Here is a 23,824-nt window from a genome sequence, read left to right on the forward strand (position 1 = left end):
ACCTGGGTTCAGTTCCCAGTACCCCGGTGGCAGCTCACAATCATCTACGACTCCATTTTCAGGGCCTCTATGGCCTCCATGTGTACCACGCAGACATGCAGTACACTCATACATGCAGACAAAGCAGTCCTACATATCAAATAAAAAATATTTAAGAGATGGGGCAGTTGCCCTTGGAGATGACCTGGGTTCAGTTCCGGTCCTTACCAGATGACTCACAACTCTCACTCCAGTTCCACGAGACCTGGATACCCTCTTCTGACCTCTGAGGGCTCCGTACATATATAGTGCATGTAAACCTAAGCAGGCACATGGATGTATATGAAAACACTATTTGGGGGCTGGAGAGAAGACTCAATGATTAAGAATACTTGTGGTTCTTGCAGAGGACCTGGGTTTGGTTTTCGGTGTTCATATCAGGCCACTAACAACTGCAACTCCAACTCCAGAGGACCCACTGCTCTCTTCCGGCATCCGTGAGAACTGCATGAACGTGGTGCATAGACATGTAGCCAAAACACCCAGATACATAATAAATAATTTTAAAAGATCATGAAAAAAAACTGTTTTAAAGGTTTTTAAAAGTGTCGTGTTCACCCCACCACATCAAGGAAACTTCTCTTTGCAACAGATGGAACCTGCTAGATAAAACCACAACCAATCAAAATACAGAGTTGTGAGGCCCAGTCCCAGTGGGAACATGCAAGACTCTCCTGCACATGAGGCCCAGGGAACGTCGTCGAAGAAGGAACAGAAAGACTGTGAGAATCAACGGATGGGAGAGTTTTAGGGCTCAAGAAGCTCCATTTAAAGCTAAGCATCCATCTCGTTACCTACCAGCCATTTGTGTCTGACTCCAGTCCCTAGAAGATAAGTTCCCAGAAACCCTGACTCGGTGACCACACCCATCCAAAAATGTACAGTCATGATCATGTACGTGCCACGATATGACTAAATGCTTTTTAAAAGGCTTCTGTAACTTGCTCACCCAGAATCCAAAGAGTGTTTGAGTTCCTGTAATCAATTTAACTTGGCAGAATGTAACAGTCTTTGCTTGCTTGCATGGGTATTGAAGGTCTTCCCCTTTAAAAATACTTCCCCATTACCCGACATCCTCCCCCCACGGCAATCTCAAATTTGGCTCAGAGATGGTTCATCCTTCTAGCAGCTAATCAATAAATCTTTTAATTATAATTGCACTGAATCTATGGCCTTTTCCCAAGGGGTCACAAACTCCATAAAATTGCTGTGAGATTGTGTCTTCTAGCAACATCAGAAGCTATAGTCCTAAAGTCTCATCAATATGACTACCCAAATGAAAGCTGAGCAAGGACACCAAATGAACATATTAAACTCGGGAAAACTCACGAAGCCTCAACTCTACACAAAGACCTTTAGGCCACGGAGAAAGCTGGGACCGGGAGATGTGGCTTTCCCCAGGAAGAACACACCAATTGGGTGTCCAGTGCCAGGTGCTCAGCCCTGAAAACATACAAGAAACATTATATGGACTAAACATTATATTTAGGAATACATACATACACACATACATACAACAATTAGTGAAAAAAGAGGCCATGAATTTGGAGATGGGGGAGGGGTATATGGGAGGGTTTGGCAAAAGTAAAGAGAGAAATGTAATTATAATCGAAATTAAAGAAAGAGAGAAAGAAAGAAAGAAAGAAAGAAAGAGAGAGAGAGAGAGAGAGAGAAAGGAAGGAAGGAAGGAAGGAAGGAAGGAAGGAAGGAAGGAAGGAAGGAAGAAAGAAAAGAAAGGAAGGAAGAGGAAGAATATGAGAGAGAGAGGGAGGGAGAGAGAGAGAGAGAGAGAAGAAAGACTGAAGGGGGAAAAGTCACCAGCTCACCTACAAAGGCAAAAGCATCAGCATTCCTTCAAGCCAAGAAAGCACAAAATGGAATTTTTCCATTGCTGAAACTACTAACTGCCAGCCAAGACTGCTAGATCCCGCAAAGCTACCAGCAATCAGGACATTTCAAGACAAGCACTGCCGGAAGCCGCTCGCCTCCACCTCACCAGAACAGCAGAAGACATGTAATAAAAGCTACTGCAGAAAGCGGGAGACAGGATCAGGATGATGTGACCTACAAAGGTACTCGCATTTTAAATTAAACAAGTTTCATAATCGAGACCTTTTTCCAGCTGAGTCTGATAGTTCACACCTATGATTCCAGGACTTGGGAGGCTGAAGCAGGAGGATCAAGGTTAGCCTGGACACTGTCTCAAAAATAAAACTTGAAGCCACTTTCAAGAAGACAAGTAAAATAAGACATTGCTGTGTAGGGAGGTGAAGGGGTGTGGCCATTGCTGTGTAGGGAGGTGAAGGGGTGTGGCCATTGCTGTGTAGGGAGGTGAGGGGGTGTGGCCATTGCTGTGTAAGGAGGTGAGGGGGTGTGGCCATTGCTGTGTAAAGAGGTGAAGGGGTGTGGTCATTGCTGTGTAAAGAGGTGAAGGGGTATGGTCATTGATGTGTAAGGAGTGAAGGGGTATGGCCATTGCTGTGTAAGGTGGTGAAGGGGTGTGGCCACTGCTGTGTAAGGAGGTGAAGGGGTGTGGTCATTGCTGTGTAAGGAGGTGAAGGGGTGTGGTCATTGCTATGTAAGGAGGTGAAGGGGTGGCCATTGCTGTGTAAGGAGGTGAAGGGATGTGGCCATTGCTGTGTAAGGAGGTGAAGGGGTGTGGCCATTGCTGTGTAAGGTGGTGAAGGGGTGTGGCCATTGCTGTGTAAGGAGGTAAAGGGGTGTGGCAGGGTGCAGAGAAGATTTTTTTTTTATTTTAATCTTGTATGGTTTTGGAATCTACAATCTAGAGAGACCCAGCACACATCCCAGGGCAGTTCTAAAAAATAAGTTTTAATGATGATTGTCAAAACATGAGTTCATTAGACATGGTCCCTGGGGCCCTGCTTTGGCAGGAAAAGAGAATTAAGCTTCTGTTTTAAAAGGTCACTCTTAGCAGGGTGTGATGAAGCAAGCCTTTAATCCCAGTTCACCGGAGGTAGACAGGCGGATCCCTGAGTTCGAGGCCAGCTGGGTCTATAGAGCAGAGTTCCAGGACAACCAGGGCTACACAGAGAAACCTTGTCTTGGAAAAACAAAACAAGCAAAACAACAACAGCAGAAAGTCACTTTTAACCAGCCCTGGAAGCGAACGGCCGCGGTCACATCAGCCGAATCCTCTGTGTCTATGGCAACGGACATTCTGAGCCCTGATTAACCATAGATCCAGGACGACTGCATTAGTCTCCGCACAGCTACAAATACATGAGAACCAAGCAGCAAGCTACATGTTCTTTGAGGAAATCTGACCCTTTCCAGGGAACACAATCAGTCAGAGCTGCTGTTAAGCCTTTTTGCTAAGGGAGCTATCCCCACCCGCCTTCCATTCCCGTGTTGTTTGCAAATCAGAGCAAAGACAGTAAAGCGTAATAATGGCATTGAGTTTGGAATATTATTTTTAATTTATTACTTTACTTTTGTACACACCACACACACACACACACACCATGATGTGTCGGTCCTCTGGAGTTCTTCCACCCTGTTAGGCAGGGTCTCTCATGTTTCTGCTGCTGCTGCTGTTGCTGCTGCTGCTGCTGCTGCTGCTGCTGCTGCTGCTGCTGCTGCTGCGCTTGTGAGCAACACTTGCTCATGTGCATGCGCGCGCGCGCGTGCACGTGGGGGGACAGGGCGGGGGTATGGCGTATGCACGAGGAAGTTAGAGGACACCGTGCAGTTCTCTCCTACAAAGTGTGTCCCAGGCATGGAATTCAGCTCCTCACATTTAGGAGCAGGTGCTTTTAACAGTGAAGTCATCTCTCTGGCCCCACATTTGGCGGTTTACTTGGGCTCTGGGGATCCAATTCAGGTCATCAAGCTTCTTCAGCAAGCACTTTTACCCACTGAGCCATCTCCCAGTATACACACACACACACACACACACACACACACACACAATGTGTCCTTTTTTCAATTAGAAATTTTCTAAAATTCAGGCTAGGGTGGGGGGTGGCTCAGCTGGGGTAAAATGCTTGCCTTGCAAGATGAGGATTTTAGCTGGATCTTCATAACCCACATAAAAATGCTGGGCCTGGAGCCATGGGTGTGTGGACTGGGGCCCGCTACCCATTCAGTCTAGCCTAATGGGTGAGTTCCAGCCAATGAGCAGCTATCTCAAAGGAGTTGAGCTGTATTCCAGAGGATGACACCAGAGGTTGTCCTCCGGCCTCCATATGCACACATGCACACACACACACACACACACACACACACACACACACACACACACACACCACACACACACCTGTATCTACACACATGATACAAGCATTCATCTGTATGAATACACATGAAAAGAAAAAGGAAATTTCATGCGGATGGTGATGGCACATGCCTGTAGCCCCAGCACTCTGGAGGCAGAGGCAGAGGCAGACAGATCTGAATTTGAAGCCAACTTGATCTACAGAGTGGGTTTCAGGACAGCTACTGCTACATAGAGAAACCATGTTTTGAAAAAGAAAAAGAAAAAAAAAGAAAACGGAAAAGAAAGAAAGAAGAAAGGGAGAAAGAAGAAAAGAAAAAAGAAAATTACTGAAATCCAGACAAATGTCAAAAAAGAAGTACCTGCCATCCTAGCTAGGTTCTTTACTACTCATATATTCATTTATGTATACATGTATGTTATAACATTCTACTTAAGCATATAGTTTTATGTTCTTAGTCATCTGCTCTGAATTTTATTTCAGGTCATTATTTTTCAAAACTGTATCGTTTTACAGAGACAATCCACTAACAGTTATTTTACACTTTAATTGCATGTATTGCTAACCCGGGGCTTTGTGCCTGCTAAGCGCATGCTCATCGTCTGAGCTACGCCCCAACCCTCAGATCAGCCATTGCTTTCTCTCTCTGTTGTATGACTTGCCCTGGAGGGATGTGAGCAAATGCCTCTCCACCCCAGATAAGGCCCCCAAAACAGACCAAAGAGCAAATGTACACTCCGTAAGAGCAGTTCACTGAGCCAATGGAGTTTACTGAGCCTGCTTCCATCTCCACGGGTGCAGGGTACTTAAGGAACATGACTCATAGGATGACCAAGAAGACCCACCCCAGCATGGGTAATGGTCTCCAGGAAACTGCAGATGGTTTCTTCCCTCTGTGTAACAAGTCCCTCCCAAGACCACATAACAGCCGAGACAGAAATACCTATAGCTAGGGAACAGTAACAGGGTGTGGGGGAGGGGAACACAGGAGGGAGGGAGGGGCTGGAATCTCAAACATCTGAGGACTGACCCCTCCCACCACCTCCTAAGAGGGTCTATCAACAGGCCCTGTCTTGTGAAGGTCATGTAAGGGTTACTACCACTTGAAGATAGTAACAGCAGAGCTATGCTTGAAAGCCATCTCATGACGGCCTATCACGATGTCTCATATAGGAGGTCATTTATTTTTAGCCCTCAGCTTCAGGAGGTGGGGCTCTTGGCATCTGCAGGGTTGCTTATACCTATTTGGGGCCTCGGGTGAAGCATGAGAGTCAACCTTCCCATCTGGCTATGTGTGCACAGATATTAAAGCACTGGAGGGAGTAACAGAGAGAAGGCCATGGTAACACAACAGAGGCGGGCGGCTTTTTTATCCACTTACAGCAGTCTTTTACGACCAGATAGAAAAAAGGAATACAGCTATGAAAGAGAACAGGCCAGGAGACATGGCTCTCTGTGAGTTTGAGGCCAGCCAGATCTACATATCCAGTTCCTGGCATCCAGAGCCACAGTGAGAGACCTTGTTTCAAAAACAAAAGACAAAAAACAAAAACCCACCAACCAACCAAATAAAACAAACAAAGGATTGAAGGAGGAAAGAAAAAAAGAAGCTAAGGAGAACATAATTCCTGTATATTCCATGTCCTGAGATGTCTTTTAGGAAGGATGGGCATATCTTTAAGGGTGAGTGGAGAATGTTCTAAGTGTCCATCAGTGGATCCATGGGTATGCCTACGGTGGACCACCCTTCAAGTTTTTAAAAAGAAAAACTTCTGGCCATCCACTGCCAATGTGGTAGTGGATGGATTTGGATGGATTTGGAGGTCACTTTACAAAATAAGGCGATCATAGCTGAGGGTAGTGGTTCACACCTGAGTTCCCAGCACTCAGGAGGCTGAGGCAGGATGGGTACCTAAGTTCAAAGCCAGGCTGAGCTTACAAACGAGAGAGAGAGAGAGAGAGAGAGAGAGAGAGAGAGAGAGAGAGAGAGAGAGAGATACCTATTAGCAATTACTTCCCAAGCTTTCCTCAACTCCAAGCTCTCTGGCAACTCCTGCAAGCCGCCTCCCTGACCCTGTCTGCACATCTGCCTGGATATTCCACATAAGTGGGTGCAGACATGGAGATGGAGAAGAGTCCCCGATAGGTCCAGGGTGATGGACAAGTATACACTAAATAGTGCTGATGGTCGCTGGATGCACTTAACACACCTTAAAGTGGCTGGAATGGTCTGTTTTATGTTGTGAACATTTTACCATCATAAAATTTAACCCCCAAGCTTGGGGGCCGGAGAGATGATTCGGTGATTAAAAGTAATGGTTGCTCTTCCAGAGGACCCAGGTTCGATTCTCAGCACCCACATGGCGGCTCACAACAAACTGTAATTCCAATCCAAGATAAGCTAATTTAACTAAAACAAGATTGGCCATTTTATTTTCAAAAATCAAGGTATAATTCAACAAAACCTGTGGAGTAAGAAATGATTTGGGGGCTGGAGAGATGGCTCGCCACTTAAGAGCACTGACTCGCTCTTCCAGAGGTCCTGAGTTCAATTCCCAGCAACCACATGGTGGCTCACAACCGTCAGTAATAGGATCCCATGTCCTCTTCTTGTGTGTCTGAAGAGAGTGACAGTGTACTCACATAAACAAACAAACACGGGGGCTGGAGAGATGGCTCAGAGGTTAAGAGCACTGACTGCTCTTCCAGAGGTCCTGAGTTCAATTCCCAGCAACCATATGGTGGCTCACAACCATCTGTAATGAGATCCGATGCCCTCTTCTGGTGTGTCTGAAGACAGTTACAATGTACTCACCACATATATAAAATAAATAAATAAAATCTAAAAAAACAAAAAAGAAAAAAAGAAAAAAACCAAACACATCTTTAAAAGCAAAAAAAAAAAAAAAAGTAAAAGAAACAATTTGGCTATAACTATGAATGTGTGGTTGAATTTTTTTTTTTTTTTTTTAAAGATTTATTTATTTATTTATTATATGTAAGTACACTGTAGCTGTCCTCAGACACTCCAGAAGAGGGCGTCAGATCTCGTTACGGATGGTTGTGAGCCACCATGTGGTTGCTGGGATTTGAACTTCGGACCTTCGGAAGAGCAGTCGGGTGCTCTTACCCACTGAGCCATCTCACCAGCCCGTGTGGTTGAATTTTAACAGACATATCTGGGTATCTCTGTGAGGTATAAAATATTGTCATGAGACTAGCCCATCTCCTCATTTTTCCTGATTTACAGACTAGGAAAGAAGAGGAAACTCCAGCTTTTCCAACCCCCTAAAATAGCTCATTTTGAAGCACTAGGCTACATAGCCTGTCTCAGAAGGAACTGCTCTGGAGGCAGCTGAATCTCTCCTGCAGTCTTACTCCCTTGGGCGGGTTAGAGCATAGCTTCTCCTGGGCCTGACAGGAGCTAAAGACAGTAGCACCCAAGAAATTCAGCTGATTCTAGAGTTGACTGGTTGGCTGTTTGTCCTGGTTGTTCTAAACATCATGGTACTCCCAAGTGAGGGATGTGGTCTGCTTTGGAGTACTTGGTCACACAAAAACAAAACCAAAAAACCAAAAAAACCAAAAAACTAAAAAACAAAAAAACAAAAAAACAAAAACAAAGATTCAAGAAAATTGCACTCACCTGAGTGTGGTGGCACAGGCCTTTAATCCCAACACTGAGGAGATTATTTTAGTGAGTTCGGAGCCAGCCTCATCTACATAGAGAGTTCCAGGACAGCCAGAGAATGTAGTGAGACTATGTCTCAAAACAAACAAACAATAAACCCATTATAGAACCCCAAGATTTTGGCTGTGATTTGTGACTCAGGGGAGTCAGATGTTGGGTGCGAGTCTGGGCATCTGGCTTCTGTTCAGTCCACGTCTCCGGTGTTCCAGTGCGAAGCTCGGTGATTAAGAAGCTGTCCATCTGTCAGCGGTAAAGAGTAAATAACGTTGTAAGCGAAGAGTCCTGTTCACGCTGCAAATCCTACTCAAGTTGTTACAAAAACTCTGGACAAACAACGAAGATGGGAGAAGCACGTTGTCACCTGCTCTTTCACGGAGTCCTCGGTTCTGCAGCTTAGCCATTCCTTCAGTTCACTGGGGGTCTCTGCTTTAGAGACTGCGCTGGAGTTTGCTGCAATGATCATTTTGGACGGTAGGAGGCGATGTTGCCCACAACATTCCAAGTCTTCTCCAAGGGGCAGCCTAGCTTCTACCTTCATCCATAGCAAAGAAGCCGCTATTTAGATAGATAGATAGATAGATAGATAGATAGATAGATAGATAGATAGATAGATAGATAGATAGATAGATAGATAGATTATATAGATTAGATTAGAGAGAGATGCTCAAAGCATCTGGTCCCCGTTTTTAACAGTGAAAAAGAAACAGAAGGAGAGCTTTTGTTCACTGGCTGATTTCTCAATGTTTTTTCTTCTCTTCCCTGGTGTCAGATGGTTTCCATTTGCCTCCTTTCTAGTAAGGCTGTGGCAGCCTCCCCTGTGAAAATAATTATCAGATCAGACTGACCTAGGGAGAAAACATCTGTGCGGCCGTGACCATCCCTGGACGGCAGAGCCTAGAACATGATTTCTCCTAGCTGGGGCCTTCCTGCTGCATGTGGCTTCCCTCACAACCTCTTGCAGACTGAGCAAGCCTGTGTGGGACCCTTTTCCAGGCCCAGCGTCTGCTTTTGTATTGGGCTCAAAGGTAAGATTTCATTTTGTAGAATTCTCTGTTGCTACACGCACCAACCCTCTAAAAATTAGACACCCTGGTGTCCCAGAAAGGCAGCAAGACATTAGATGCCAAATATCTAGAGAAACAAATTAAGTCGGTGAAGAGAAAGCCCTTGGCAGACGTGGCATTTAATTAAGCTTTGCTTCACTGAAGTGTGTACTCCTAAGTTAACATTTGTAAGCTAGTATTCTCAATGAAGTTCAAAGACGTTCAAGTTTCATAGCAGACAACTGTAATGGCAAGCTTTCAGACAGAAGACTAGCCAGCACACAGCCCTTTCCACAGGTGACAGTTTATTTATATTTTTTCCTTCCGCACGGTGAAAAACAGTTGTCATTGCGTATATTGGAAAGCCATGACTCGTGGGGCAGGAGGAGACAAGAGAAAACATCTGGAGAGGATGAGTCTGTCTCCTGAGAACAATACACATTTGACTACTTAGATTACACACACACACACACACACACACACACACACACACGAAGACTTTAATCTCCACCTGACTGGCATGTGGACAACCCCGTGGCTTCTTGGGGGTGCTTTCTCTTGTTTTCTTACCTTTCTCAAAGTGACTCCATTCTAGCCCTGTGCTACCTAGTAAAGCAAATACCAGGGAGCATTTGGGAGCCTGAAATATAGATAGAGCTGAGATGGGTTAACTCTCCTTTTCCAGAAGCAGAGGGACTGACTCCTGCCTCACCTGTGGCGGCACGGCTGGGGCCAAGAGCAGCTGGTATGGGTTTTAATGTGGAGTTTTGGCCACTGCATCCCACACCGCAAAAGCCAGCTTAGTTGTCCTTTGACGTCTTCAGACATGCTGTAGCATGGCTGAGCCTGCACTCATACGCATGCGCACACATGGCAACCGGCGACCGCGGCATGGCAGCAACGCCGCCCACCGTCGGTGACAAGAAGTTGAACTGCAAGCTGATGTTGGTGGTACATACACATCTGTAATCCCAGATACTTCGAGAGCTAAGATGGGAGGATTCTCAGTTCAGTGACAACACAGTTTTTCACCTCAATTTTTCAAGAAGAAAAGATGGCGTGTTATTTGTCCTAATTTGTGATTTATATCATAAGGTACTGATTTTGGTTTGCTTGGGCAATATATTTTAATCATTATCTGGTAACATTTATCCAACTTTTATCTTTAAAGTTCCTTGTGTAGCTCAGAAAAAAAATTCTTCTGCACTTCAATATTTGAAAAGCCTCCTTTAAGTGGCTGCGGGTGTGGCTGATGGCGATGGCGAGGATGAGCTGTAAGCATGAGGCCCTGGCGGAGGTCCCCACCAAGACAAAATCAGTAAGGAGCATCGTTTTACTGCATATCTCAAACATTTTAATGGTTTCATTATATTTAAATATTTGATGCATTTGGAATATAATTGAGTCTAAAGTAAATTAAGGTATTCCTCCTTTAGGGAACCTCCCAAACTCTTGGAGTTCTTATTTTTCTTTACTGTATTCATATACTTTGGGGGAAAAGAGAAATTAATTTAAGTCAGGTGTGGTGGCATTTCACGATAGCCCTGGTACACAAGAAGAGGCTGAGGCAGAAAGATTTGTTTTTTAATTTTGTACCTCGATCTCTTTGGCCATTAATTTAAAAAAAATATATATTTATTTTATATATTTGAGTACACTGTAGCTATCTTCAGACATGCCAGAAGAGGGCATCAGATTCCATTACAGATGGTTGTGAGCCACCATGTGGTTGTTAGAATTAAACTCAGGACCTCTGGAAGAGCCATCAGTGCTCCTAAATGCTAAGCCATCTCTCCAGCCCAAGGAAGATTTTTAAATTCAGGGCTATCTTGAGCTAGCAAACTGAGTCCCTGTTTTAAAAAGTAAAATAAATAAATAAAATTGGCCAGGCAGTGGTAGCACATACCTTTAATCCCAGCACTCGGGAGGCAGAGGAGGCAGGCGGATCTCAGTGAGTTTGAGCCTAGCCTGGTCTACACAGGGGCAGCCAGGCCACACAAAGAAACCCTGTCTCAAAAAACAAAACAAAAAATAATAATGAATAAAAAAATAAACTTTGAATTCAACACAGTAATTTCTCCATATTTATTAAAATCTGAGGTGAGAGAGGTGGCTCAGTGGCTAAGAGTGCTTTATGGTCTTGCAAAAGGTCCAAGTTGGATTCCCAGTGCCCACTTCTGGTGGTGCACAGTCACCTGTAACTACAGCTCCAGGAGGATCTCGTGCTTCAGGCCGCTGTGGGCACCTGCACTCACGGGCACATACCCCTCCCCCACATACAAAATTAGAAATAAATGTATTTTTTAAAATCGACCTTTTAAAATAAAATATTTAATTTTTAAGAGTCTGCCGTGCTGGGCAGTGGTGGTGCACGCCTTTAAACCCAGAACTCAGGAGGCAGAGGCAGGCAGATTTCTGAGTTTGAAGCCAACCTGGTCTACAGAGTGAGTTCCTGGACAGCCAGGGCTACACCATTTTGAGCTAGAGAGATGGCTCAGTGGTTAAGAGCAGTGACTGCTCTTCTAGAGGTCCTGAGTTCAAATCCCAGCAACCACATCTGTCATGGGATCTGGTGCCCTCTTCTGGTGTCTGAAGAGAGCAGCAATGTACTCATATATAAAGCAAATGAATAAATATTTATAATTTTTTTAAAAATCTGCCATTTCCCAGGCATTGGCACACTTGGGAGACAGAGGCAAGGAGAAGTTTAGGAGTTCCAGGTCTGCCAGGGCTATAAAGTGAGACCCTGTTTCAAACAAAACAAAACAAAAATCTATCCTTCTTTCCTCCACTGATCTGAAACTCCAACTTCAATCTAAAAACAGATCGTTGTGTTGTGTATATTTGGGGAAAAGAAAATCATCTCTGGGTTCTCTGGATTCCGTACCCAAGATTCACACGTTCAGCCAAGTGCCAGCATTTGTGTGTTTCAATTCTTTCTTGCTTCTCAATGTGCCTCGAATTCTCATTCCTTGTATGCCCATCCGATTCCTTTATTACATCGCAAACTCTCTGAGGGAGAGGGATGCTTTCTTATCAACTTTTGAATTCCGAAAGCTTTTCCTTGTCGGGAGTGGGCGTTCCGTCAGCATTTGTTACTTGATTCAGCTTGGCATGAATGGAAGGCTGGATAGGTAGATTCATAGCAGAGTCAAATCTCCCCTTTTCAGCCCCACCCCTCCCCCACCCCATCTCCACCCAACCGGAAATCTCTTTCGATATGTTTGCTGGTTTGTTTATATTTTTATGTATGTTGGTACTTTACCTGCGTGTTTATGTGTATGATGCTGTTGGAACAGGAGTTACAAGCAGATGTGTGAGCTTCCACGTAGGTGTTGTGAATGGAACTCCGATCCTCTAAAAGAGCAACCAGTGCTCTTAAACCGAGAGCCATCTCTCCAGCCTGGAACTCCTCTGAGGTTCCTCTGCACCATCCCTTTGGAGTCCAGTCTCCTTTTTGGGTCGCTTACTGTTCTCACTCCCATACATCCAGCCTTCCAAGCATGGCTGTTCATTTCTCCAGGTAAGACTTATCTGGCCTTGGCCATCTCTGGGATGGTGGTCATGGAGAGATGAACAGGCTCCGAAGAGGGAGGAATTGGCACACAATGCTTTTAATTTTTGAAGTCATTTTAAAATGCATCCTGTTTGGGCGTCTGAACTTTTTTAAAAAAATTATATATTTTGTTCAAATTTATTTCTAATGGTAATAAGCGTGTATGGATAGTGGTGATGGGTACACAGCAAGTGTGCTCTTGTTATGTTTATAATCTGCAGCATCCCCAGATCCCTGTTTTTGAGCAGCTGGCCCTTGGATATTTAGCATAAAAATTGTATGTGTGGTGGTTTTAATATGCTTGGCTCAGGGAGTGGCACGACTAGGAGGTGTGGCCTTTTGGAGCAGGTGTAGCCTTATTGGAGGAAGTGTGTCACTGTGGAGATAGGCTTGGCGACCCTCTCCTCCTAGCTGCCTGGAAGCCAGTCGTCTCCTGTTTGCCTTTGGAACAAGATGTAGAACTCTCAGTTCTTCCGGCACCATGCCTGCCTGGATGCTGCCATGCATCCTGCCTTGATGATAATGGACTGAACCTCTGAACCTGTAAGGCAACCCCAATTAAATGTCCTTTATAAGAGTTGCCTTGGTCGTGGTGTCTGTCCTCAGCATTAACACCTAACTAAGACAGACAATATGGATCGTTTTATATGTATAATTCCGTGTTATTAAGCATGTATCAGTACCTTTTGTTTGTGACAAAAATATTTAACAGGAGCAACTTAAGGGCATGGGGATCATTTCGGCTCACAGCTTCCAGAGGGTTTCAGCTCCTCGAGGAAGGAAAGGCAAGAGACAGGAACGTGGAGGCAGGAGTGTGACGTGGGAGTGATGGTTTTGTACCTGTGTAAAGATGTGTTTCTGTTGTCCTTGCCTGCCTTAAGGTACCTACTGATGGGTTAAAGTAAAAAGTCTATAGCCTGCATCAAAAGGCAGAATCATAAGGTGGGACTTCTGGACCAAGTGGGAAGTGGGGTGGGGGTGGGGGAATGATTCAGCCAGCAGAATTCGCAGGAAGTCAGACATTTGAACCTGGAAAGAGGCAACTACCCAGCCTTGTGGCAGAAATTAGATTATAAACGGGATAACTGAGATACAAGCTAGTGAGAAACAAGGCCTAGCAATGGCCTAGGCATTCATAAATAAATATAAGTCTCCCATTATTCAGAGTAAAGGCGGACATAGAAAGTCTCACCTCGACAGTGTGAATAGGAAGCCAGTCTGGAAGCAAAAGATGGCCAGAGAGTGTGGCAGGGCTATTAATTCTCAAAGGCCTACTCTCCAGTGATCTAATTGTAAAGTTAGACTCCACCACTTAAACGCTCCACAGCTTTCAAGATAGTCTCAAGGCTGCAGACCAAGCACTGAAAGCACGGGTCTGTAGGAGCATTCCACAGCGAAGCCATGATAATGACTGCGCATGCGCCACCTGATGTTTTGCACCTCTCACTTTCAGAACCCATCTCTTACAAAATTAAAGGCATCCGGACATAGTGGCTCACACCTATAGCCCCAGCATTTGGGAGGTGGAGGAAGATTAGGAGTTCAGAATGATATAATTAGCTGTGTGCAGAGTTTGAGGCCAGTCTTGGGCTATATAAGACCATGCCACAAACAAACAAAGAAAACTCTGAAGTTGCACCCATTAAAGACTCCCTACTCTTTATCTTCTTAGTCCCTGATAGCCAATATTTTTATTTTATTTTATTTTAGTTGTTTAAGACAGGGTCTTGTTACATAGCCATGTCGGTCTTGAGTTCTTCCTGCTTCAGCCTCCATCATGCCTGTGTCTACTATTTATATTTTTGTGAATGCCAACCACACTGTCCTCCATAGAACTGAGCCACTTTCTCTCTCTCTCTCTCTCTCTCTCTCTTTCTTTCTTTCTTTCTTTCTTTCTTTTAACCTTGCCATCAGCCTACAGGGTTCAATTTCTTTCTGGCTTCTACTGTGTTGCAATTTATCAAGGAAAGATACACGCATTTGGAAGCTGCATTGCATACACTAGCAAGATTTCGCTGAAAGGACCCAGATATAGCTCTCTCTTGTGAGACTATGCCGGGGCCTAGCAAACACAGAAGTGGATGATCACAGTCAGCTATTGGATGGGTCACACAGCCCCCAATGGAGGAGCTAGAGAAATAACCCAAGGAGCTAAAGGGAACTGCAACCCTATAGGTGGAACAACAATATGAACTAACCAGTACCCGGGAGCTCTTGTCTTTAGCTGCATATGTATCAAAAGATGGCCTTGTCGGCCATCACTGCAAAGAGAGGCCCATTGGACTTGCAAACTTTATATGCCCCAGTACAGGGGAACGCCAGGGCCAAAAAGGGGGAGTGGGTGGGTAGGGGATTGGGGGGTGGGTATGGGGGACCTTTGGGATAGCATTGAAAATGTAAACGAGGAAAATACCTAATTTAAAAAAAAAAACATTAAAAAAAAAAGATACATGTAATATATTTCTTACCTGTAGGTGGCAGTATTTTAACACTCCGCATCATCATTAAAAGTTTTGGTTTTTTTTTTTTTAAATCATCATGCAAAATTATAAAACGCTTTATTATTTAAAAATGTCAAGTACACACAAAGGTGGGAGTGTCACAAGGGACCCCACTGTCTCCAGCGGCCACTTCAACCTTTGCTACCCTAACCAGGCTTGTATCATTAGTTTACTCTCCCTTCCATTCTCATCTGGATTATTTGAAGCAAATCTCCAACTACTACAAAACTAAAACAGAAAAAGTCATGAAGTCACTTGTAAAGCGCCTAAGAAATTCTAGTGGCATTCATGGGACTCTGACGAACCAAAGGACAGATAACAAGCAAACAAAAAGCAATCGCCATGCTACACAGATGAAAGCCATAGCATTCTGTATGCTTATTTGGTAACCCTGCAGGTTTTTATAGACAGCGTGTACACAGATAATAGAAAATGTGTCGCTTCAGTTTCTTTAAGTGATTGCTAAGTCAGAGAAGCAGCAGGCCGAATGACAAATGACTGCAGAGATGACACATATTCAGGGTTAAAGGCATAAAAGCAAGTTAGAAGTTTCTGCAAAGTGAGCAACTGGGTATAGAAAGGGAACGGGAGAAAGCCAGGCGAGTGGAAAATTACTGACTTGTTAGAACAAAGCCGTGACAGCTGCTGGCTCTAAAATTAGGAACAGAGGCGAGTTTTCAGAGCACCCCCAAACAAGTCACAAAGGCTCGGTTCACCCAGCACCTTCCAGAGCGATGTTAACCCTCAGAGTATGCAGCAAGCTCCCCACGGGTGTGTCTGTCTGCTGTGCCTCACTTGTCGCTGCCTGCTGAGTGCTGGCAGGGCTAGACCTCTCTGAAGATACTGCCCTTGAGTGACAGCTTACTGAAAATCAAGACCAAGAGGATTGTGTCTCTCGAGCTGTTGGTGTTTTCTGTGCTTTCATGGGGCCTTTGTTTCCATAGCTGTTTCTGGTCACCATCCCAACTATGGCAGCCAACCATCACACCTCAATCGTACCACAAGGACCATGAGCTTTCAAGCAGCTGGGTGGCTTTTTTTTTTAAACTGTCTGATTCAGAAATTTAACCAAATACAGGAAGAGAGCAGAAAAGAGAAAACAAGAAATGTGTGTGTGTGTGTGTGTGTGTGTGTGTAATGTATTTATTTATTCTATGTAAGTACACTGTAGCTGTCTTCAGACACTCCAGAAGAGGGCATCCGATCTCATTATGGATGGTTGTGAGCCCTGTGGTTGCTGGGATTTGAACTCAGGACCTCCGGAAGAATACTCAGTGCTCTTAACCACCGAGCCATCTCTCCAGCCCTGGAAGAAACATTTAGAAGGAACCTTACATAATTTTCTGTACCCAGGGCACATTTGTCTTTGGGATGAATAGAGGGTGGCTGAAGGAGTCCATCAGTATCTTGGTACACAGTATCTTGGTACACAGTATCTTGGTGCATAGCATCTTGGTACATAGTATCTTTGTATACAGTATCTTGGTACACAGTATCTTTGTATACAGTATCTTGGTACACAGTATCTTGATACACAGTATCTTGGTACACAGTATCTTGGTACACAGTATCTTGGTACACAGTATCTTGGTACACAGTATCTTGGTACACAGTATCTTGGTGCATAGTATCTTGGTATACTGTATCTACTTAGCATCCCATTGGGACATCAACTACATCACAAGGCACTAAGACAAATTCAGGGATTCATTTGGTCACTGACTAGCTCATAGGTTTAGAGTTGTTCTTGATTCCTTCCAAGTTAGAGATTTTAAAGTGATGTCTCAAAGTCCTGCTTCATCCCCTCATCCAGACAGCCAGGGTAATGCTGCTACAGATGCCTCTCATCTTCCAATGGGTGTGTGTCCTGCAAATCTTTTGTGAGTTGAACACGATTTTAATGTGCCTACTCTACTGGACGCCACAGCTTAGTAATGTGGCATAGCAGCCTATCAGTCAACTGGGAGCTGCCCCTCCCTGTTAAGCCCTAGCACTGCAAGAGAAGGCCACTGGCCCAGGAGAAATTTCAAATTCAAAATATGGTTCCCAGTTAATATATAACACTCATAAAATTGTGAGGTCAAAAATGTACAAGTCATCTGAGGGTGGTTCTGTAAGACTCTGACGAGTCTCAGCTTACTGGAGCCCCTCCATGTGAGCAACATTGAGCCTGGGCTCAATGCAAAAGCAAGAGGAACTTATTGTTCCAGCGCGGGGGTGGGGGTGGGGGTCCATCCCAACCTGAAGGAGAGGCGGTGACCTTGGGAAGCCTGTTTAGACAGTTTTTATACAGCTTTCAGGGGTAGACTAGAACAACAGCCACTAGGCACAATGTGATTATCAGAACAGTGTGACTTTTAAACTGATTGGTCCTTAGGGAATAAAGTAGCAAGGGGTGTGCTCTATGACCCTTCTCTTCCAGGAGGGTCTGGTGGAATTTTCCAAAGTTCCTGAGCTGACCTCTTCAGTTCTCACCATCAATACTTAAAAATGGAGACAGGAAGGATGCAAGTTCAAGTTCAGCCACGTAGCCAGCTCCAGGCCAACCTGGGCTTCAAAGTGGGACCCCTGTCTCAGAAATTCCCCAAACCGCCAAATCATTCAGGAACTAGGAATTTGGAATGTTTGTACCTAGAATATTAGCTTCCAAGCAGACAGAATTATCCTGGCACTATAGACTTCTCATTAACTGCTACATGGTAATCCTGATATGGAGATAGTTGCTGCAAGAAAAATAGATAAATTTGTGGGTTTCATCCACTTTCTAAACTACACAGGAGCCAGGAAGCTGAAAGGGCTCTTTGCTCACTGAAAGGAGTCACGGCCGGAAGCTGCAAGACTGTGATCTGTGCTTTGGACTGTACAATGACAAAGAGGGAGAAGGTTCCGGAAGCACCATGGAGGGGCGGGTCTTGAAATTACCATGCAAGAAGGGATGGTTAGGAAGTGATTTTGGGGGTGGTGAATGAAAGCAGTTAGAACCATCAATCTCTCTTCAGGGAGACAAAATGATTGCCAGTTCCAATGTGTTACTAATAGTTAGTTCCTTGATTGGAAAACTGTGGTCGGTGAAGAGCAGGGAAGGTTACACCTGTGCAAATGAGGAGTTTTCAGCTCTGGTGCTGTGCAGACCTGAGTCCAGATGATTCTTTGTCATGTTCTCTATAGCAGAAAGTTTTTCAACACCCCTGCCTCCCACCTCCCAGCTGTGACAGCCAGATGTGTCTCCACATATTTTCACATGATCTCTGTTAGAGCCACATGATCTGGTGGAGAGACAGTGGTGTGGGCCTGTTCAGCCACCAAAGCAGGGCTGGCACCACTCAAAGCAGCTGGTTCCATGAAGCAGAATTTGGGACACCATCCAGGACAGATGTTACAAAGATCAATGAATAAGCATCCACTATGGCTTACTTGGGGAATTTCAAAGAGTGAGCTGGAAGCTAATCACTCTTCAGTGGCCTAATGCTACTACAACAGATCCAGAGCTCTGCAGACAGACTCTAAGCAATGTCGGCTGGGTAAAGGCTTTCTTTAAACCATATGACAGTGTAAATGACAACTGTCAAATAATCTTACAGGACTCCACTTAAAAAGTCAGACTGCTGTGGACAGAAAGCAGGATGGTACTGCCAGGAATCAAAGACAGAAAATGAAGAGTTGTTAATTAGTGGGTAGGGTGCCTGTTTTTGTAATATGGAAAGTGTGGTGGGTTGTTCTCACAACTGTATAATGTGCCGAACACAACTGAGCTGTACGGTTAGAATGACTAAGATGCTAAGTTTTGTGGCACATATATTTTTGCACACTACCTAAAAACATATTACGTTCACTCCTTCAGTAGTGGGGATGTGGCAAATAGTTCCAGATATTTAACCATCCAGGCTGATAACCCCAGAGAAGGGCTCTGATTGGCCTGGCTCTAGAGCTCATCTCTACCTATAGTATTCAGAAGAGAACAGGATGGGGCTGCCATGGTCTCCAAAGGCTGTAGGAGAGCAGGGAAGGGCAAAAATCACACATCTGACCTGATTAACTCTAGCCTGGGATATGGAGCCTGCAATGCCAGCTCTCCTTCAAATCACCTGACAGGTGTGGACAGAGAAGCATAATCCAGAAAAATGGAGGCGAGGGACAGGCAGGGAGGTCAGGCAAACAAAACCGTGGCAGGAGCCCAACAACGCATCGCCATAAATGATGACGCAGCACTTTGCCGTCATCGTCCGCTCTTATCACCAAGTTGGAGTTGGCCGTGTCCGCCCAGGGCTTAGCAAGCCATATGCACAGTCATCACGAAGCTTGCTGAGTAGCTCAGACTTCTGCAAAGGCAAACCTGTGATTTAGAAAAGAAAAACCAATTCTGAGTAACAGCCTGCACTTCATGAACGGGGAAAGGGCTGGGGCAGACACACTCGGGCTTTGCTCAGCGCCCTGTTGACAACGGCCTTAGACATTAGCATGCTACGGGCAAAATCACACGCCCACGGACTTGGCTACTAAGGGGCCAGACAGAGTTCACAGCACAGCTCTGCCATTTTACAGGGTCAGCCAGCCCACCTCTGGAGTCTCCAGTGCCTTGGGAAAATGAACGAAGGTGGCGAGTTTAGCATCTGTAGCCGGTAGAAAAACAAAGTCGTAGGTAAGTGTTCTCTCTCTCTCTCTCTCTCTCTCTCTCTCTCTCTCTCTCTCTCTCTCTCCTCCCTCCTTCCCTCTCTCATTTTTTGAGACAGAGTCTCACTATGTGGCCTAGGCTGGCCTCAAACTCATGACTCTACTGCTCAGCCTCTTGAATACTAGGTTTGTAGGAGTGCACCAACACAACACTGGTCTTCCGAGTGTGTGTGCATGTGTCTGTGTGTTCATGTGCATGTGTATGTCCGTGTGCGCATGCGCACATGGTAGCCACAGGTCACCCCAGGTACCTCCTTCAGGAGCCAAGCACCTTGGTTTTTTTAGTACAGGGTCTCCCACTTAGCCAGGAACTTGACAATTCAGCTAGGCTGTCTGGCCAGGGAGAATCACTGTGTGCCTCCCCAGCGCTGGGGTTACAAGCCCAAGCCACCGACACTAGGCTTTGTACATAGGTGCTGGGGATTAAACTCCGGTCCTCTTGAGAGGCAAATATTCCACTGAATGAGCTAGCTCCCTGCCCAGACTACGTCCCACACCCTGCTTTTTTTTTTTTTTTTTTTTAAATAAGAGTTCTCATAAAGGCATCTCCAGCAGGACAGTCAGACTCAGCCCATGCCCGACAGCTGCCAGGTGTCACAGAAGCAACCAGGGCTGAGCATGATGAAGTATGAAACCAACTGGTCTCTGACATGAGAGATTCTGACGTCTGCTGTGGTGGATTTTCTTTCTCAGCATTACTGGCTCTTCTCTGTCTCTGTCTTTGTGGGGGCACCTCCCACCCTATGTCCCCTACCAGCCTGTTTTCCATCACTTGTCTTTTTCTGACTCTCCCTACTGTTTATTTGCAGCAGTCAGTGTCTGATACAGCTTTCAGCTTTGCTTTCGCTATTGAGCGGCCCTGGAACTTTCCGGCTACATTCCCAGGGGGCTTCCTAATCGACCCTGCTGAAGGGGGCGTTCTCAGCGGTTCCTTCTCAGCCTTCTGATCCTCCGTGGGAGGGCTGATCTCTATTCAGCTCTTCCTCATAATTTAGGCACCAGCAGACCTCGGGTGAGAGCTCACAGGTGCAGGAAGGAGCCACCTACAGCTGCTGAGGATGCACGACTAGGGCCAGGCTGATTTCTGGAGGGATTGGCAGATGTGGAAGTGGTTAAGGTTGCTTGAACCCAGGAAGAAAGTTCTTATCCCTGAGACATCCCTGTGCTATGCTGTAGCCAGTGTGCTGGCCACTCCAGGGACACAGAAATCCTTGCCTCCTCGAGCACACTGTGAGCTGGGGAAACATACTGAGTTCTATACATCGACAGGGGGGTTGGAAAGCATCGATCTAAAAGGCTGGCAGAATGGCCAAAGACTAAAGAAAGCATTAGACGGCGTGCGTGTGGTGCACAGCCACACATGCCACCAAATACTCATTCACATAAAAATACGTCTTATTTTACTTAAAGAAAGAGTGAGATGGGGCAGAGCGAGATTTGAGAGGACCTGGAAAGGCTTTTTCTCCCCGGTGGACACCAGCCGGTTGTAAAACAGTAACATTGTAACATTGTAGCCTAAGGAGGACAAGGAGAATCCAGATTTCAGCACTTTTGGTGCTGGGATTTAAAAGTGCGCAGCTTACTGGTAAAGATCAAAGGAATCACCACAGGGAAGGCAGAATGGGAGCAGAACCCCTGTCAGTGTGTGGTGGTGGGGGTGAAACTGGACAGTGACCTAAAAGGCATTTTACAGATTAAGCCCCTCCCCACCATCTTTACACCGTTCCTGGTCTGGCTTCCCGGTAGCTCTGTCTGTCTTCATGACCCTGCCCCCCACTCTGGTAGCTTTCTCACCAGAGCCCCTGAGCTCCTCTTCGCCCACTGCCGTGCCAGATGAAGGCACAGACACCAGCTCCGAGATCGCCACCAAGGACTTGAAGGAGAAGATGTTGTGCAGGAGGCAGAGAATGAAGAGATGCCCTTGACAACGGGAATGCCGGAAATGGGGATCAGGAGGCTGGGGTGAGGCAGGTAAGGAAGAGGACAGAGAGGAAGCTGAGGCTGAGGCTGAGGCAGCCACAGGCCAGTGGGCTGCTGAAGATGACAAGGATGATCATGCTGATACTGTGGAGCCGGAGATGGATGAGGACGATTGGACAGCAAAGAAGAAAAGGTTAATCCTAAAAGGCTACCATGGCCTCTTCACCCTCCACTTCCCAGCTCAGCATCCCTGTGCATTCACCTGTGGGTAGCAAGGTTGCCTACAGTGGGCAGTCTCATGGGAAGAGCACACACACACTACACACACACATACTGCTGAAATCAGGATCGGCTCTGAACCCAGTGACATCACACCTAGGTGACAGTGACCTGTACATGTGTGGCCATGGCGACTGCCATACATTCCCCGAATCCTCTTGGCTCACCTCCCACCTTTACCTGCAAGCGACTACGTCATCCAAATAAAAGGAAGACCCCTCTGACCCCTCTCTCCCCTCCCTTCTTCAATGCCACCTTTGCTCTCTTCCTCCACAATAAACCTCTGCCATGTGGATCTGCTTTGGCCTGGTGTGGTCTGTTCAGACGCAAGCTACACTTCTAACACAACATACACACACATATATATACACACACACATATACATATATACACACACACATGGATACACATATGCATACACTCACACACACACACACACACCACCACCACCACCACCACTACCACCACTGCACCAAAACCACAACGTGGACTTGCAGTAGGAGAGGGGAAAAGAGCCCAAACCCAGAAGGTCCTACATTTCCTCTCTAAAGCACTATACAGGGGAAGTTGTATTTTTGATTAATATTTTATATTTTTGTAATATTGTCGGAGTTAGGCCATTTATGATAACAGTGACCAAGCTACCCCTCAGAGCATTCTCTGTCCTAATTTTGAGTTTACATGGTTATATGACCATGCTCATTATAATTTCATAGGAGAAAAAAATCTTGTTGAGTTTTAAAGGAAAATCAACAAGAACAGTTTTACTGTAACTATTTCAAAAGATTTATTTTTAATAAATTTAACAAAAGATTTATTTATTTATTTATCTTTGATTTTTCAAGACAGGGTTTCTCTGTGTAGCTCTGGTTGTCATGGAACTGTGAGACCAGGCTGGCCTTGAACTCAAAAATCTGCCTGCCTCTACCTTCCAAGTGCTGGGATTAAAGGCATGTACCACCACTACCCGGCAAAAGATTTATTTTTAATTATGTGTGTACATCCATGCACACATACATGTAAGTATGTGCACATGAATACAAATGCCTGCCTAGGTCAAAGGTGTAGGATTTCCTGGAACTGGAGTTACAGGTTGTGAGTCTCCTGATATGGGTGCCAGGGAACTCAACTCAGGTCCACGGCAGGAACAGCGTATTCTCTTAACCACTGAGTCACCTCTCCAGCACCTAGAGACTTCATACACTCAAGCAGTTGTGGTGTGTATGTGTGTGTGTGTGTGTGTGTGTGTCTGTGTGTGTGTGTGTCTGTCTTTACTTGGCTTTACCATAAATAGCTGGTTTGTATAGGGTGGATTAAAAAGCCAAAGTTGAAAGATTTCTCTTTTTTTTCTCATCTATGAAGTTGCTGTTTATTTAGTTAGTTAGCCTGTTCAACATACTCATGAAACAATATCCAATAATCAACCATAATATTATTTTGCTGAGTTGTTCTAATGAAAAATAATTTCTTAAATTTATTTTTTAAAGGTTTATTTATATGAGTGCTCTATCTGCATGGATGCCTGCACAGCAGAAGAGGGCATCAGATCCCATTACAGATGGTTGTAAGCCACAACATGGTTGCTGGGAATTGAACTCAGGACCTCTGAAAGAGCAGACAGTGCTCTTAACCATTGAGCCATCTCCCCAGTGCCCCCCCCAATAATTTCTTATCTCATTATAACAGGTTCTTTTTTTCATGGCAAACCTGAAACGGAAAGCACAGCTCTTTCCCACACACCCTCATCCTTACATACAAACAGTGCTTACTGAACTCTCAGGCACAGTAACCGGCTTCTTCCAGGCCATGATGATATTACATTAACACATCGTTGCTGCCTAGAGTCCACTGTTGTCAGTAAGATCCACTTGGATTCTATGCAACCC

The 23,824-nt window shown here is 45.3% G+C and overlaps 1 pseudogene; it reads left to right on the forward strand.

Annotated features, from left to right (window-relative positions):
• The first annotated feature begins 1,818 nt into the window (after positions 1 to 1,818).
• Gm31518 lies at positions 1,819 to 22,233 on the forward strand (annotated as a pseudogene).
• Positions 22,234 to 23,824: the final 1,591 nt, after the last annotated feature.

This window comes from Mus musculus, chromosome 8 (genome assembly GCF_000001635.26).
Source record: "Mus musculus strain C57BL/6J chromosome 8, GRCm38.p6 C57BL/6J".
NCBI lineage: Eukaryota > Metazoa > Chordata > Mammalia > Rodentia > Muridae > Mus > Mus musculus.